The following is an 18417-nucleotide window of genomic DNA, read 5'->3' as shown; positions in this document are numbered from 1 at the left end:
CTCCATCAGCCTCACACATGACTACAGTTGCACAAATCTTTGTTGATTTTATCTGCGGAATAGGTTGAGGTCCGGCGGGCGGCCAAGGCGAGGTTGCCGCCCGCCGGTGAAGCGAAATTACGAGATTCTTAACCTTGCTCTGATACCATGTAAAATAAATTGATGTATATTATTGATTGATATTTGTTGTTATGTTTACAATTCCTATATATAGAAGAGACGAATAGGTAGTAGGTGGAGTAGGTGAAGTGGAGTAGGTGAAGTGGGTGGAGTAGATGAAGTGGGTGAAGTAGGTGATAGGTTTTAACAAAAAGCATGACAATTAGTTTGTTTCAGGGAAGTCATGGGCACAAGAGAACTGGAAGAAAGAGTTGATGATCGTGTCTCCATTAGTATTGCAGAAAAGTTTGCTAATTTATCTAATCCATCCTCTGAGTGTTGTATCTTCAAAATGTATGATTACTTACGGAAGGAAAATGAGAAAGCCTATGAACCATTAATTGTTGCTATTGGTCCTTACCATCATGGTAAAGCTCACCTACAAGAAATGGAACTCCACAAATTACGGTACCTACGAAGGTTTCTGAGTCGAAGAAATGGGACGAATGTGAATAGATATGTCATGGCCATAAGAGAATTGGAAGGCAGAGCACACAATTGTTATTCAGAAACCTATAGCCATGGCCTTGACCTTGATTCAGATGAGTTTGTGAAAATGATGCTTCTTGACAGTTTCTTTATCACTGAGTTATTTCACGAGTTTACGATGGAGGAAATAGATGATAATGAGCACATTTTCCAATCATCGAGTATTTTGCATGCCATAGGACGTGATTTAATTCTACTTGAAAATCAACTTCCGTTCTTTATCCTTGATCGTATGTTTCACATGACTAATAGCGATTCAGACTTGGAAATCATTCCAATAGCCTTAGAGTTTCTAGAAATTAGCGTACCCAACAGAAAAATGGAAGCTCATGGTGGAATTTCAATCGACAACATCAAACATCTACTTGACCTAGTACATGTTTGTTGGTGCTTTGACTTTGCTCAGATGGATAGAAATGTAAAGGAATGGAAGTTCAAAGATTCTACCACAGAGCTTCAGGATTGTGGGGTTCAATTCAAGAAGGCTAAGGGAAGCAACTTGTTTGATATAAAATTCATTAGTGGCACAAGTCTTTCTTGACAAATCTTGTTGCATTCGAGCTGTGTTATAGTAAGCCAGCGTATGTTTGTGAGCATATGGTCTTCATGAATTTCCTCATCAATTCCTCCAAGGATGTTCATTTACTTCGTCGTGGTAGAATTATTGAAAGTTGGGTGGGTGATGATGAACAGCTTTACTCCATGTGCCACAAGTTGTTCAAAATCATCATAAAAGATCCCGAAAACTTTGGTTACTCTCAAGTTTCCAATGATCTGAACAACTATTGTAAGCGACGCTGAAATGTGTGGATGGCAAACTTAAGGCGGAATTACTTCAACAGTCCATGGGCATTGATTTCATTTCTTGCTGCTGTCCTACTGCTTCTTACCATGGCACAAACTATCTTTTCGAAAAATGTTTCGGACCCCCATTGGGGGTCGACCCCCAGTGAGGTGGCGCGCCGTGATTGGGCAAAAAAAAACTATTTTATTTATTTATTTATTTATTTATTTATTTTGAGTTTCAGCCAGTGGGGGCTCGCCACCTCACTGGGGGTGCGACCCCCACTGGGGATCTGCAGCATAATTGCTATCTTTTTCCGTTCTTTCTTTTGGGAAAGGCAGCTTTTGAGTCCCTATTATTGTTTTCTTAATTCAGTGTGTTAAATTTAAATAAACAAAAATGTTATATGCTACTCGATGTTTTTTTTTAATTGTTTACTGTATTTTATATTTCTACGGTTTGTAGAAATGTAATTAGTCGGCTCACGAGTTGGCAAAAATTGCAAATGTTATTTAATGATATATATGTGTGTGTGTGTGTGTTTGTATATGTATATGTATATGTTTCTTTCTCAAAAAACAAATAAATAAGTAAATAAATATTGCTCTTTATAAAGATATGAAAAATTTTATGGTATACACCTATGCACTTTTGGTTATGACCATTATGGTCTTTGGTTTCGAACTATTATAGTCTTACTTATAACTCATTATAATATTGATTATGACATTTAGTTATCATCTAAGAAGTCTTTGGTTACACTTCATGTGGTGTTTGATTATAACCTCTTTTTTTTTTTTTTTAGTTATGACTTCCATAAAATTGAATTATGACATTTGACGGGTTGTTTTCTAACTCTATGCAGAGTGTTTGTAGGGCTATGCTTTGTTATTGTGGTTGGGGTTGTGTTGCTGGGTTTGTTTGCTGTTTGCCTTTGTTTCTGTTGGTTTCTCACCAATCCTTGATGGTGTGTTAGCAAGTGATTGAGTATGCATATCGGTGCTAACTTAGATGGGATCGTTTTGCATCACAGTGATGCTCTTTGCACTCATCGAATGATTACTGAACACACGACACAACAATGTAATTAGTTCATACTGAATGTTTGTACCCAAGAACTAAACACTCTCCGCCCAACTCTAATACTAATTCTGACTCAACTTGAACTTCTAAATAATTACAGTTCAAATTAAACAATAATGATTAATTAGATTTTTGTTCAAAGGATTGTCAACCTAATATAGAACCCAGACATTAACAATCTCCTTCCTTTGACAATTCCAAGACAAAATCTAACCAAGCAAATACTGTTAGATTATAGGATCTATATACTAAAAATCAAAACACTATGAATATAATTAACTACTAAAATATAAACTTAGATACATACCGTTTGATTCCGTTATTGTCTTGAGTTTTGCTTCTTTGAAAGATGATGGTATTCACAATTGAAAAACCTTAGCACCAGCTTTTCCCCTCCTTCTCCTAATCTTCACGTTGTCTTTCAATAGGGCTGACAACCCTTTGATCTACATATATATATATAGATAGATATATGTAAATCCTAATAAGGATAGGAGAGGGGACTGGGCCTAAATAAAACAACTACTGGGCCCTCCCATTAAGGAACCCAAATAACTTAAAACAGGCCTTACACCTCCATATCACATATCTACATATAAAATAATATATAAACTAAGATGACCATGGCCCAAACTTTATGGATCACAATAATAATTTTGGGCTCATACCAGTCAATCTGTCTGAATCACGTTCAACCCGTTTTTCACAAACCAAACAAAATATAGTCAATGGCAGCCTAATTAAGAACAAATTCTTACATTCTCCTACTTAGGCAACATTGACTACTACTTTAAGAAAATATTTTATTTAAGAAAAAACGACTCTCGGGTTAAACAACTTTAGTGGCCACATAAACACGATTCAAAATAGAAACATCTCAGCATAGAATCCCGTTCAATGAGAAATATTAATATGGAACTGTAGCGGTAATTATGTTATTGAACAACATAACACCTTCCACAATTACAAACACTAATATCTCACCAACATGGATTCCTATATGTGATAAAGTGTAGTGTGGAATTTCAGCATAATTGATCCAAAAATTATATAACATGCTAATTCCACATTCAGTCCTCTGTATGGTCTTGACAAGACCCTGCAAGGAATTTTAATTCATTTTACACTTCCAAAAGAAGCCTTTATTCCTCTAAACCGAGGTCTTTCATGCTTTAAACCAAGCATCATACTTTATGGATCCATATACACTTCTAAATTAAAGTGTCAATCTTTATATCTCAAAATTTAAATATAACTGTAAGAGCTCATATAAGACGGATACATACATAGCAGTTACCATTTATGTGTACACACATAACTATAAACAAAATGTGAATAAACACATTAAACTTTATTAACTGAAATACACCATAGATAATATTCATGGGTAAAAATTTCTTTAACCAAGAACATAAAACACTATAAAGTACCCATATGCTCAATATATTTAGCAAACTAAAATTTGGCCTAAGCCCTATATTTAGAGGATCAACTAGTATGTATTCTATAACATGTGCTCATAAAGAATATCATCTTTAACACTCTATAATTCTGAAGTACTTTAAAATTATGTATTTAACACCATCAGAGTTTTTTTGTTATTCTTCATAGAGAAAATTAAAAACCATATATCATAATACATCTTTATAGGTTTGGAGATGAAATTAACAATTCCAAGCCTTGAAATAAAATTCTTTAATTACATAATTCAAGTCGAACTCTAAAACATGTTTGCATAGTGAAAAATTATAAGAGATTTTATGAAACTCTTTCATGAAACAACATCTCATGCAAACATAAAAAATATAACCAATAATAGATACTATATCATTTGAGCAACTACCAAAGTCGACATAGTACAACCAATAATATTAACATGATTAATTCTTTTATAGACAATCGTATAATCTTTAATTCTCTATAAATATCATAACACTTTATATGTTCCAACCCAATAGTCAAGGCTAAAATTAAAATAATAATTGTCTAACAAACTAATTACATATAAGACATTTCTCATTAATTCATTAAACTCTCACAACACTAGCATATAAGACATTTCTCATGAACTTTTTCTCAAAATCATTTTATGAATACTGAATGTTACTTAATTAATCTCGGTCATTAAGAAGAGCAATGTAAAACTTTCAATTCTGCATATTAAATTTAGTAAAAATGTACTCTAGGTATGCTCTTTGAGATGAGACAAATAATCATCTAAGTTATTTTTCAAGTATCTTAATGCCAAACACATAAAATACTTTATCAAGATATTTCATATCAAAATTTATTAACAACAATATTTTCACATCAAGTATTAATTCGAAATTATTACTAGTAAGTAAAATTCCATCGGTATAAAGGATCAAGAAAAATAAATTGCTCCCACTGACCTTGAGATATATGCATAAATTAACAGTATTATCCATAAAGCCAAGTAATAATATTTGGTGAACCTTTAAATATCATTGCTCAGAAATTTGTTTAAAACCATAGATAAATTTGTTTAACTTACAAATCAAATTTATTTTGTTTGGCGAAGCAATAGATAAAAAAATCACAATGCCACTATAATCATTACAAACCTATCTTTATGACAATGGTAAAGACAATACCCTTTTGAAATCACAACCTCTTGCAATAGCATTGTATTTATTTATTTATCTTGAAAAAAATACTCATTAGATTTCAAACTTTTAAAAGAAGTATAACATGATCTCATATCTATTTAATAATTTGTACTAATTCATTTACCATATTACAAATCGCCAATATCTTCATCATACGTAACAATCATCTCTTCAATCTCTTGATATTGCTCATTTAGAAAAATAATATGATTACAAGGATCTTGAACTGTATGAGAATGTCTAGGAGTTGTACGTGTTATGCATGTTCAAGTTATATCAACAGATTGAATAGATACTTCAGGTTCTACCTGCACTCTCACTTTCTCTATGTGAGAATGAACGAACCAATTTATTATAATAGGCACAAGTATACAAGAAGATTTATATATTTAAACTGTTCACCGATCTAATAACTTCACATTTTAAAAGCTTAAAAGATTTTTATGTCAGAATCAAGATAATAGAACCATTGACAACTTACAAAAGTAACAACAAATAGCAATAAGTCTCATTTTAATTTCAAAATCACAACAAATTTTTACTTCTGTACAATCCCAAACTCAAAAGTTATTCTAACTAAATTTTCTACTAGTTCACAATTCAAAGGTGTTTTTAAAATATTTTTAACTTAGTACCATACATAAAGTGTACACAAGTATACATAGCAATTAAAAATATTTTATCACAAAAACTTGTATAATTTAAACATGTTAACCTACCCCTCATCATTTTATTAGAGTCCAATTATGATTCTCAAGTACTCAACTTTTATAGCGATCCCGGGTTAACCCTTGTTGTACAGTGATCCGGACATGTGTCCGTGGATGTCGGTAGTTGATTAATACCTTGTTTACATCCTTTTTATTTCATATTTGAGTTTTGGGATGTGTTGGGCAAGGTTGTTACAGGTTGGTTAGGCCTTGGTTTCAATTCCTGGTTGTTCAGTTTTTAGGCGTTCCGCTCGAGCGGGTCTTCTTGCGCTCGAGCGGGTATTGCACACCTCCAGTATTTCGGGTTCCTGCAAAACTTCTGCAGATGTGATTTCTGCGCTCTAGCGGGTTTGTTTACGCTCGAGCGGTGGCGCTCGAGCGGGTCGTTTGGCGCTCGAGCGGGTAGTACTTTCTGGGTGTAAGTTCTGGGAGGTGGAAATCTGCGCTCGAGCGGACTGGTTTTCGCGCTCGAGCGGATGTACTTTATTCTCGTGTCTTGGCGCTCGAGCGGGCCTTATTGTGCTCGAGCGTGTCTAGAGTTTTGTTCTTGGCGCTCGAGTGTCGTGTTCTCTGCTCGAGCGGGTCATACGTATATGAGTTATCCGCTGGGTGATTTCAAATCACTTTTTGCTTTTCTTTCTCTCTCCTACTTTTCTAAAAACCCTTTTTGAGAGCCTCTCTCTCCAGATACTCCCTTCTCTCTAGGGTTTGATCTAGTTAGAGTGTCCTCCTTCTCTTCGGCCTTTGTAAAAGTTGTGTTGATCGTCGAGGGCGTCGTTTTAATCTGAAAATTTCAGAATTTGGAGCATTTTGGTTTTGGTTTTCATCTCCATTGGAGCTCAAACTTTGAGGTAGGGATATCCTACTCCTCTCTATGGATTTTGTCTTTAAATTTTAGTAATTTGAGAAGTTGGGGTTGGTTTGGTAATTTTGTGAAAGTTTGGGGCTTTTGTGTAATTTTACAAAAGTTGGGGTTTTACTTATAATAAACCCAGATGCATGTGTTGGCATAGAGAAATGGAATAAATGTTAAATCATTGATGAAAATGGGACCCTAAGGGTTGTAATGTAAATTATGGAAAATGACCTAATTACATTGTTTGATTAATTGGGATAATTAATTGTGAGAATTGAGGAAAAGAAATGGAATTGTTAAGGTTGGGAATGCATGGGGTTAAAGGGTGTAGTTGAATTATTTATCGCTCACCGAATTGAAATGTTGATTGAATATCCATTTGTGCATTTATTCTCTGTTTAGAAATAACTGCTTTGGGCTATCGGTGGAGGATAGTCGTGATTGTTGTAGACAATGCATGATGATTAGGCAAACGAAAACTAATCAATGGGATGTGTCATGGAATTTGACGGTCGAATAGAATACATTAACTGTATGTATTGAATGATAGTATATAGAACCAATGTGTTTGTATACGTTATGTGTAGAGGAGGAGATAGGGGATGTACTCCGCGGTTTAGGGGAAGATGGGGGATGTACCTCTAAACCGGATAGACTTGGGAGGAGATGGGGGATGAACTCCGTAGACACAGCTCATATGCTTGTCTAGAGAAGTGAAGATAGAGCTCATATGCTTATCTTTGAGAAGTGTAGATATAGCTCTTATGCTTGTCTAGAGAAGTGAAGATAGGGCTAATATGCTTATCTTTGTGAAATGTGGATATAGCTCATATGCTTATCTGTGAATGTGGGATATAGTTGTTATACATATCTGTTGAGACGATGATAGAGCTAATATGCTTATCTGTTGAAAAAGGAAAAATGAAAAGTAACTTGGACACATAAGTCGTATGGCATAAAAATGTGATTTATGTGGATGTATCAGTGTTGGCCATCTATCAATTGCTAATCTTTTAGTCATTGTTCATGGTTGGTTTAGTATATTTCTACTGGGCTGTGGCTCACCCTATATGGGAATATCATTTTCAGGTGCAGGTAGCATGCCACCTCCAAGGACATAGCTTGGGAGGGCAGATGTGAGCAGATTTTTGATGTTTAGTTTCTTTTGATGTATTACATGTATATTCAAGCCAAGGGCTTAATGTGTAGATGAGTTAGTACTCTTTTGTTGTAACCAAGTGTTAACTTGGAAAACTGTAAGCCCGTAGGGCACTTTGCTTTTGCTGTTAACATGTAATACTTTTGTAATGAAGCTCTGATTAATAGAAGAATGTGGATATTTCGCATGTTAATGAATGTTATTATTTTGAGGGCGTTACAACTTGGTATCAGAGCGTACCGGGTTCGAATACTTTGGGTACGCGGGAAGTGATTAGTATCACAATGGGTTTGTCTCGCTTGGTAGAGACTTAGATATAGTGTTATATGCTATGTGTTTAATTGATAACATGCTTATGTGTTTAATTGGGTATGGGATTTAATTTCTAGGATGTTGATTGGATCCTTGGGTTTCTGGGAGTCTTGTTGGAAAAGTACTTGATCAATGCTGTTTCTAACCGGAACTCTAGTAACGCCTCGGGACTATCATTATCTGGAAATGAAATTCGTAAGTGCTTATGTGTTTATGTGCTTACGTGGAGTGAATTACAGTTTTCCATGCATTAGGACGTGAGTGTTTAGTTTTGGCACATTTGTGAATGTGCTGACGCTCTGTACTACCTTTATTAGGATGTCAGGGCGAAGAAGAGGTGCTAGGCGTGGTAGACCTGCGAGGCAGGAGGTACCTGTACCGGATGACGTTCCGGCAGTACAGGAGGGAGTTGGTCAGGCCAATGTGGCCGAGCCAGCGGGTCAGCAGGCTATGAGTGCCCTGGCACGAGAGATAGCAGGAGCTTTGGGTATTCTCAGAGCAGGGAATCAGGCAGCTGAGGCAGGGCCTTCTTTCTTGAAGAGGGAGTTTTTCCGGTCTAATCCGGACGAGTTTATCGGGGATCCGAAGGAGCCGCTGAAGGCTGATGAGTGGCTAGAACAAATGAGTAAGACGTTCGAGATGCTTGGCATCGAGGACGGAGCACTGAAAGTGACCTTGGCATCCTTCCAGCTGAAGGGAGATGCGGGTCAATGGTGGAAGTACGAGAAGGCTCGTGTTGGTGGTACATGGGAGGCGTTTGTGAACGCTTTTCAGGAGAGGTTTTTGTCTGCAGCAGCTAGGGAGAAGCTGGGGGATCAGTTTAGCCGGCTTAATCAGCAGGGCTTGTCAGTGGCGGAGTTTGAGGCTACTTTTACCAGTCTGTCCAGGTTTGCACCTGAACTGGTGGCGTCTGAGGAACGCCGTTGCTATGAGTTTGAGCGGAAGTTGAGGCGGGGCCTCAAGTTGAGAGTTGGTGGGTCTTTCATTCGTGAGTATAGGCACCTAGTGGATGCTGCAGCTCATATGGAGCTCTTGATGCAAGAGGAGGATGAGGGGCAGAGAGGCTCCAAGAGGAGCCAAGATGGCCAGAGTGATGGCAGGAGGCAGAGGGGTTCTAACCCTCAGCAGTCGCAGGGTGGTGTTGCTAGATCGACCTTTCCAGTGCCGAGTGCAGGCTCCGGGAGAGGCAATCAGGGGGATTTCACCTGTTACAAGTGTGGCCAGCTGGGTCACAAAGTTTCGGTTTGCCCGCAGAAGGGTGGGGGTCAGAGAGCTGCTTCTTCTTCAACTAGACCGCAGAGTCAGAGTTTGGGCATGGGGCAGCCCTTATCTTGTTATCAGTGTGGTCAGCCTAGGCACCTGAAGAGGTTTTGCCCGCAGTTGAGTGCCACTTCGGGAGCGCCTGGTTCTAGGCAGACGCAGAGTTATCAGCCAGCTCTGTCTGTGCAGGCCTCGAGGGCCAATCCGGGAGCTTCGTCATCCCAGTCTGTGCAGCAGTCGTTTGCTCCGAGGGGTGAGCAGGTAGATCAGGGGCCTACAGGGCGCGTGTATGTTGTTACCGCGCAGGATTTAGTACCGGCTCCATCAGTAGTGAGAGGTACTTTTCTGTTTTGCAACTCGGTTGCTAGTGTGTTGATAGACACGGGTACGTCTCATTCTTTTGTATCTGCTGCATTTGCATCTGTTTTGGAATTGGAGTTAGCACAGTTAGCATCTCCTATTTGTGTAGTGTCACGTCTTGGGGGTGAGTTGATTCTGAAACAGGGTTGTAGAGGTTGTGATATAGAGGTCGCCGACCATAGGCTTCATTTTCCATTTGTTGTCATGCCCATGAAGGGTTTTGATGTTATTTTGGGTATGGACTGGTTATCGTCATACCGGGCTGTTATTGATTGCTACCGCCAGAGGGTCACAGTTTGTACCTTGAGCGGGGAGTGTTTCCATTTCTTGGGAGACCGGGTTGGTAGTGTTTTGCCACCGGAGTATGATCCGCGAGGGCGGAGTGAGCTTAGTGGTTTACTTGCTAGCTTTGAGAGTGGTGAGTGTGATGAGACCCAGGTTGTGTTGCCAAGGGTAGTTTGTGAGTACTCGGACGTCTTTCCCGAGGATCTCGTTAGTTTGCCACCTCGTCGGGAGATCGAGTTCTCCATTGATTTAGTGCCCGGCACAGCGCCGATTTCTATGGCACCTTATCGTTTTGCTCCAGCAGAGTTGGTTGAGTTGAAAGTTCAGCTTCAGGAGTTGTTAGATAAGGGTTTTGTTCGCCCTAGTGTTTCGCCGTGGGGAGCACCGGCCCTTTTTGCTAAAAAGAAAGATGGTGCCTCGAGGTTGTGTATTGACTACCGGAAGTTGAATCGGGCTACGGTTAAGAATAAGTACCCTATGCCCCGTATAGATGATCTGTTTGACCAGTTGAAGGGTTCCCGTTGTTTCTCTAAGATAGACTTGAGATCGGGTTACCACCAGTTGAGGGTCAGGGAAGAGGATATTCCGAAGACGGCATTCTGTACGCGGTATGGCCACTATGAGTTTCTGGTGATGCCATTTGGGCTTACCAATGCACCGACAGTCTTTATGGACTTGATGAACCGGATTTTTCGGGAGTTCTTAGATCGATTTGTGGTTGTCTTCGTGGACGACATTCTTATCTATTCGCCTTCTGAGGAGGAGCACGATGAACACTTGAGAGAGGTGCTTGAATTGTTTAGAGCCCATAGGCTGTATGCCAAGTTTGGGAAGTGTGAGTTCTGGCTAAGGGAAGTCAAGTTCTTAGGCCATGTGGTTTCCGGGGAAGGGGTGTCTGTTGATACATCCAAGGTAGAGGCAGTGCAAGATTGGGCACAGCCTAAGAGTGTGTTTGAGATCCGCAGTTTTCTGGGATTAGCTGGGTATTACCATCGGTTTGTGAAAGATTTCTCCAGGTTAGCTTCGCCGTTGACTAGGTTGATGCGAAAAGGGGTCAAGTTTGTGTGGAGTGAGACTTGTGAAAAGTCGTTCCAAGAGCTGAAGGTTAGATTGACCACCGCTTCGGTTTTAATTATTCCGGAGAGAGGGTTGGGTTATGCGGTTTATTGTGATGCCTCACGAGAGGGTTTGGGTTGTGTGTTGATGCAAGGGGGGAAAGTGGTAGCTTGTGGCTCACGTCAGTTGAAAATACACGAGAAGAATTACCCTACACACGATCTAGAGTTAGCGGCTGTGATCTTTGCCTTGAAGATTTGGAGGCACTACCTTTATGGTGAGAGGTTCGAGGTGTTCTCGGACCACAAGAGTTTGAAGTATCTGTTTACACAGAGAGACTTGAATTTGAGGCAGAGGAGATGGATGGAGTTCATTGAGGACTACGACTTTGAGTTGCACTATCACCCGGGAAAGGCCAATGTGGTGGCCGATGCCCTTAGTAGGAAATCCATTAGCGATGTAGCTTGTATAGCCATCCGGGAATGGGAGATGTTGGGAGCACTTGGCGAGTTTGATTTGCATCTGAGCGAATCTGTTGAGGCTGCGGCCTTGTCTTCTGTTGTTGCACAGCCCACACTTGTGACTAGAGTGTTAGAGGCACAGAGAGGTGACCTTGAGGTAGAGTCTTTCCGAGAGAAATTCTCCTGTGGGAAAGTTGAGAAGGGTTTGACGGTGTATCCCGACCTGAGTGTGAGATACCGAGACCGTTTGTTTGTACCGGAGTCTTGCCGAGAGGAAGTACTCTGAGAGTTCCATCATTCGCGCCTTGCAGTGCATCCGGGAGGTACTAAGATGTATCGGGATTTGGGTCGCCAGTTTTGGTAGCGGGGTATGAAGAGAGATGTGGCTGTTTTCGTATCGAAGTGCCTTACTTGCCAGCAAGTGAAGGCCGAGCATCAGAGGCCAGCGGGTTTGTTACAACCCTTGCCTATTGCCGAGTGGAAGTGGGAGCATATCACTATGGACTTCGTTGTAGGTCTTCCGAGGACTCAGCGGGGTAGTGATGCCATTTGGGTGGTTGTAGACCGGTTGACTAAGTCGGCGCACTTCGTTCCTATGCGCGTGGGAGATTCGGTAGATCATCTTGCCGACTTGTATATTCGGGACATAGTGAGGTTGCACGGGGTCCCAGTGACGATCGTCTCAGATAGAGATCCTCGTTTTACTGCTAGGTTGTGGCAGAGTTTGCAGAGTGCCTTGGGCACTAGGTTGACCTTTAGTACGGCTTATCACCCTCAGACTGATGGGCAGTCCGAGCGTACTATTCAGATCCTCGAGGATATGCTTCGGGGTTGTGTCCTGGACTTCGGTGGGACGTGGGAGAGGCACTTACCATTGGTGGAGTTTGCCTACAACAATAGTTTTCAGTCTAATATCGGTATGGCACCGTTTGAGGTCTTGTATGGCCGACCGTGTAGGTCTCCAGTTTGTTGGGCCGAGGTGGGTGATGCACCTTTGTTGGGTCCGGAGTTGGTTAAGGAGACAACGGAGAAAGTTGAGCTTATCCGTAGGAGGCTTGTTACAGCCCAGAGCCGCCAAAAGAGTTATGCCGACCGTAGGAGGAGACCTTTGGCGTTTGAGGTAGGTGATCATGTCTTTCTGAAGATATCACCTAGGCGAGGTTTGATGAGGTTTGGGAAGAGTGGGAAGTTATCCCCTCGGTTTATTGGCCCTTTTGAGATCCTTGAGAGGATTGGTGAAGTTGCTTATCGGTTAGCTTTACCGCCGCAGTTGTCCGGAGTTCATGACGTATTTCATGTGAGTATGCTTCAGAAGTATGAGCCAGATCCATCACATGTATTGGATTGGACCAATTTAGAGGTAGATGAGGATGCCTCGTATGAGGAGAGACCGGTTCGGGTCTTGGATAGGCGGGATCAGGTCCTGCGTGGCAAGACCATTCCTTTGGTGAAAGTCTTGTGGAAATATCACGGAGTGGAGGAAGCCACTTGGGAACGAGAGTTGGAAGTCCGTGAGAAATATCCGGACTTGTTTGTTGATACGTGATCTTGTATTTAGATTTTGAACTATTGTTGGACTTAAGAACTTTTATATATGTCTTAAGTTGTGAAACATTGAAAATGTTTTGGTTTATTGGAAGTATGTTTTGAAACTTGCCTCATATGGAAGTTGAATGTAACATTATATATGTTGAATATATTGTTGAAATTGGAAAGGAAATGCGTAATGTTGATGCATGTTGAAAGTACATATGTTGTTTTCATATTGTGAAATGCCTCTTGTTAAAGGGATGGGATGACCGGTAATGGGTCGAATTGTTGAATGTTAAAACGTAACATTGTTTAAAATGGAGGAAAACTTGTTTTAGAAAACTTGTGCTTAATTTCGGGACGAAATTCTTTAAGGGGTGGAGGTTATAGCGATCCCGGGTTTACCCTTGTTGTACAGTGATCCGGACATGTGTCCGTGGATGTCGGTAGTTGATTAATACCTTGTTTACATCCTTTTTATTTCCTATTTGAGTTTTGGGATGTGTTGGGCAAGGTTGTTACAGGTTGGTTAGGCCTTGGTTTCAATTCCTGGTTGTTCAGTTTTTAGGCGTTCCGCTCGAGCGGGTCTTCTTGCGCTCGAGCGGGTATTGCACACCTCCAGTATTTCGGGTTCCTGCAAAACTTCTGCAGATGTGATTTCTGCGCTCTAGCGGGTTTGTTTACGCTCGAGCGGTGGCGCTAGAGCGGGTCGTTTGGTGCTCGAGCGGGTAGTACTTTCTGGGTGTAAGCTCTGGGAGGTGGAAATCTGCGCTCGAGCGGACTGGTTTTCGCGCTCGAGCGGATGTGCTTTATTCTCGTGTCTTGGCGCTCGAGCGGGCCTTATTGCGCTCGAGCGTGTCCAGAGTTTTGTTCTTGGCGCTCGAGCGTCGTGTTCTCCGCTCGAGCGGGTCGTACGTATATGAGTTATCCGCTGGGTGATTTCAAATCACTTTTTTCTTTTCTTTCTCTCCTACTTTTCTAAAAACCCTTTTTGAGAGCCTCTCTCTCTAGATACTCCCTTCTCTCTAGGGTTTGATCTAGTTAGTGTCCTCCTTCTCTTCGGCCTTTGTAAAAGTTGTGTTGATCGTCGAGGGCGTCGTTTTAATCTGAAAATTTCAGAATTTGGAGCATTTTGGTTTTGGTCTTCATCTCCATTGGAGCTCAAACTTCGAGGTAGGGATATCCTACTCCTCTCTATGGATTTTGTCTTTAAATTTTAGTAATTTGAGAAGTTGGGGTTGGTTTGGTAATTTTGTGAAAGTTTAGGGCTTTTGTGTAATTTTACAAAAGTTGGGGTTTTACTTGTAATAAACCTAGATGAATGTTTGGCTTAGAGAAATGGAATAAATGTTAAATCATTGATGAAAATGGGACCCTAAGGGTTGTAATGTAAATTATGGAAAATGACCTAATTACATTGTTTGATTAATTGGGATAATTAATTGTGAGAATTGAGGAAAAGAAATGGAATTGTTGAGGTTGGGAATGCATGGGGTTAAAGGGTGTAGTTGAATTATTTATCGCTCACCGAATTGAAATGTTGATTGAATATCCATTTGTGCATTTATTCTCTGTTTAGAAATAACTGCTTTGGGCTATCGGTGGAGGATAGTCGTGATTGTTGTAGACAATGCATGATGATTAGGCAAACGAAAACTAATCAATGGGATGTGTCATGGAATTTGACGGTCGAATAGAATACATTAACTGTATGTATTGAATGATAGTATATAGAACCAATGTGTTTGTATACGTTATGTGTAGAGGAGGAGATAGGGGATGTACTCCGCGGTTTAGGGGAAGATGGGGGATGTACCTCTAAACCGGATAGACTTGGGAGGAGATGGGGGATGAACTCCGTAGACACAGCTCATATGCTTGTCTAGAGAAGTGAAGATAGAGCTCATATGCTTATCTTTGAGAAGTGTAGATATAGCTCTTATGCTTGTCTAGAGAAGTGAAGATAGGGCTAATATACTTATCTTTGTGAAATGTGGATGTAGCTCATATGCTTATCTGTGAATGTGGGATATAGTTGTTATACATATCTGTTGAGACGATGATAGAGCTAATATGCTTATCTGTTGAAAAAGGGAAAATGAAAAGTAACTTGGACTCATAAGTCGTATGGCATAAAAATGTGATTTATGTGGATGTATCAGTGTTGGCCATCTATCAATTGCTAATCTTTTAGTCATTGTTCATGGTTGGTTTAGTATATTTCTACTGGGCTGTGGCTCACCCTATATGGGAATATCATTTTCAGGTGCAGGTAGCATGCCACCTCCAAAGACATAGCTTGGGAGGCCAGATGCGAGCAGATTTTTGATGTTTAGTTTCTTTTGATGTATTACATGTATATTCAAGCCAAGGGCTTAATGTGTAGATGAGTTAGTACTCTTTTGTTGTAACCAAGTGTTAACTTGGAAAACTGTAAGCCCGTAGGGCACTTTGCTTTTGCTGTTAACATGTAATACTTTTGTAATGAAGCTCTGATTAATAGAAGAATGTGGATATTTCGCATGTTAATGAATGTTATTATTTTGAGGGCGTTACAAATCTTTCACAAATCTTCTGTTGTAGCCAGCAAGCCCCAGAAAGCTTCTAACTTCGAATACATTGGTTGGCCTTGGCCAGTCAACAATGGCTTCAATTTTCTATGGGTCCACCGATATACCATCCAGGTTCATTACATGGCCCAAAAAGGCTATGTTATCCAGCCATAATTCACACTTGGATAGTTTTGCATATAATTTCTTTTCTTTCAGAATCTGTAAGACAGTTCTCAAATAATTTTCATGTTCTTCCCTGCTTTTTGAGTAGATCAATATATCATCAATAAAAACAACAATAAATTCATCCAGAAATTGTTTGAACACTCTATTCATAAGGTCCATAAAGGCAGCGGGTGCATTGGTTACCCCAAATGGCATGACTAGGAATTCGTAATGCCCATATCTAGTTCTGAATGCGGTCTTCTCTACGTCTTCTGCCTTGACCTTCAAACTGGTGATACCCGGATCTAAGGTCAATCTTAGAAAACCCTTAGGCTCCCTGAAGTTGATCAAATAGGTCATCAATTCGGGGCAGGGGGTACTTGTTCTTAACGGTTACTTTGTTTAACTCACGGTAGTCAATACATAGCCTCAAAGATCCATCTTTCTTTTTAACAAACAACACTGGAGCACCCTAAGGTGAGGTACTTTGACGGATAAACTTTTTGTCTAAGAGTTCTTGGAGTTGAACCTTTAACTCTTTCAATTCTGTAATCGACATCCTGTAAGAAGTCTTGAAGATAGGTTGAGTTCCAGGTGTTTCTTTAATAGTGAATTCAATTTCCTTTTCGATTAAGTCCCCAGGTAGGTCCTTGGGAAACACATCAGGAAAGTCGCAAACCACAGGGATGGTTTCTATACTGGTACTATCTAAAGATTCAGTCAATGCACAACACAAGTAGTCTCAACAACCTTTTCTTAACAATTTCTTGGCTTTCATGAATGAAATCAAGTATGGCAGAGGAACTACCCCATTCCCAGTGAAAGTAAACTCAAGCATACCAGGTGGTTTAAACATGACGGTTTTGTTCACACAATCAATAGTAGCACAATATTTAGTCAGCCAGTCCATACCTAGAATACAGTCAAAATGATCAATGCTCAAAGGTAGCAAGTCCACATATAATGTCACACCACCAATTATAACATCACACGCTGGATAAACATAAGCACACATCATAGAACCCCCAGATGGTGTAGACACAGATAGCATACATTTCACAGGTCCTATTGGTCTAGTTAATTTTCGAGAAAAAACATGCGAGACAAATGAATGCGTAAAACCAGAATCAATCAGTACATAGGCATTCTGAACACGGATAAGGATTATACCTTACACCATTGTTTCGGTATTCTGTACATCTCTAGGCATGAGTGCAAACACCCTTCCTTGCCTTAGTGTCTCATTTCCAGTATTACCTCTAGCATTTGTTCTAGTGTTGGCCCTTGTTACAGGAACAGATCCGACTGAACTTGCTGCTGGGTGGTTAACATTGTCAAACCTCATTGGACAGTCTCTAATCAAGTGACCGATTTTTCCGCATCAGAAACTTGCACCCGAAGCGCGTTGACATATGCCTTTGTGCCTTCTTTTACACTCTGAACAAACTGGTATAGATTCGCTACTCTGGCTTAAGCTGCTCGAAGATCCAATATTTTGCTTTTTGTTCATGAAGAAGGAACGACCCTTCCGGAAATTAGATCCAGGCCTTTTGCTTTTCCATTCCATTATTGGTGTTTTAGCTTGTTTCATTACTGCTATTGTGGCCTCTGCCATTATTGCTCTTGTCCAAAACTTCCACATAGGTAGGCAATTTCAATATGCCTACTCGGTCAAACACTTCTAGATCCAGTCCGCCTTTAAATTTTCGTGCTTTCTTGTAATCAATATCCACCATATGTGGAGCAAACCGAGCTAGTTCGGTGAATATGGCTTCATACTCAGTTACAGACATTCTACCTTGCTTAAGTTCTTGAAACTCTGACACTTTCCGATCCATGAAACACTGGGGGAAATACTTATCCTAGAATATCTCATTGAACTGTGCCCATGTCATGTCCCCGTTGTTATTTCGAATTACCAGCCACCATCTTCGGGCCTCATCCTTTAAGGTGTAGGTAGCCAAGAGTACTTTCTGGGTTGTGGAGCAGGGGAATACTTCAAAAAAAAAAATTCCATTTCTAGCACCCAGGTTTTTGCCTTTAATGGTTCTATGCCACCCAAGAAAGTCGGTGGCTTCATCTTCATAAATTTCTGAGTCAAATTAATTATATCATTGTTGCCCGGTTCTGCTTGTACTGGTGAAGGCAGTGGAGGTAAGGGTTGTTGCCTCTATTGTTGTGTCATTGCTTCAGTTAGAGCTGCGAGCATTTGCTCCATTCGGCTCATACGAGCCTCGAAAGACTCACTTACATCACTTCCCCTTGCATTATCCATGCTGCTATATAGACACCAGGTAATAATAAACATGGGAATAATCATGTTCACTTCCTTTAATTTTATTTGTTCGGATTCAAATTCAATTCTCATATTCATAAAGATTACTACTCACTCACAAATGCTAATGATATGTCCCTACTTCTTTCTAGGACATCCTATAGCTTTTATGGACTCGTGTGTGCGTTATAACATGTGCTCTGATACCACTCTGTCATGACCCAAACCCGCCCCTATAGGTTTAGCATTGTAACCGGCCAATAATCATTGGATTACCAAAGGCCTCTTAAG

At 40.3% G+C, this 18417-nt stretch overlaps 1 pseudogene; it reads left to right on the top strand.

Moving 5' to 3' along the window:
* The first annotated feature begins 343 nt into the window (after positions 1-343).
* Positions 344-17218, top strand: LOC145795760 (UPF0481 protein At3g47200-like; annotated as a pseudogene).
* The last annotated feature ends 1199 nt before the right edge of the window (positions 17219-18417 follow it).

Source organism: Camellia sinensis, chromosome 7 (assembly GCF_055761805.1).
Source record: "Camellia sinensis isolate YWXY chromosome 7, ASM5576180v1, whole genome shotgun sequence".
Classification (NCBI taxonomy): Eukaryota; Viridiplantae; Streptophyta; class Magnoliopsida; order Ericales; family Theaceae; genus Camellia; species Camellia sinensis.
This window is presented reverse-complemented; position numbering and strand designations above follow the sequence as displayed.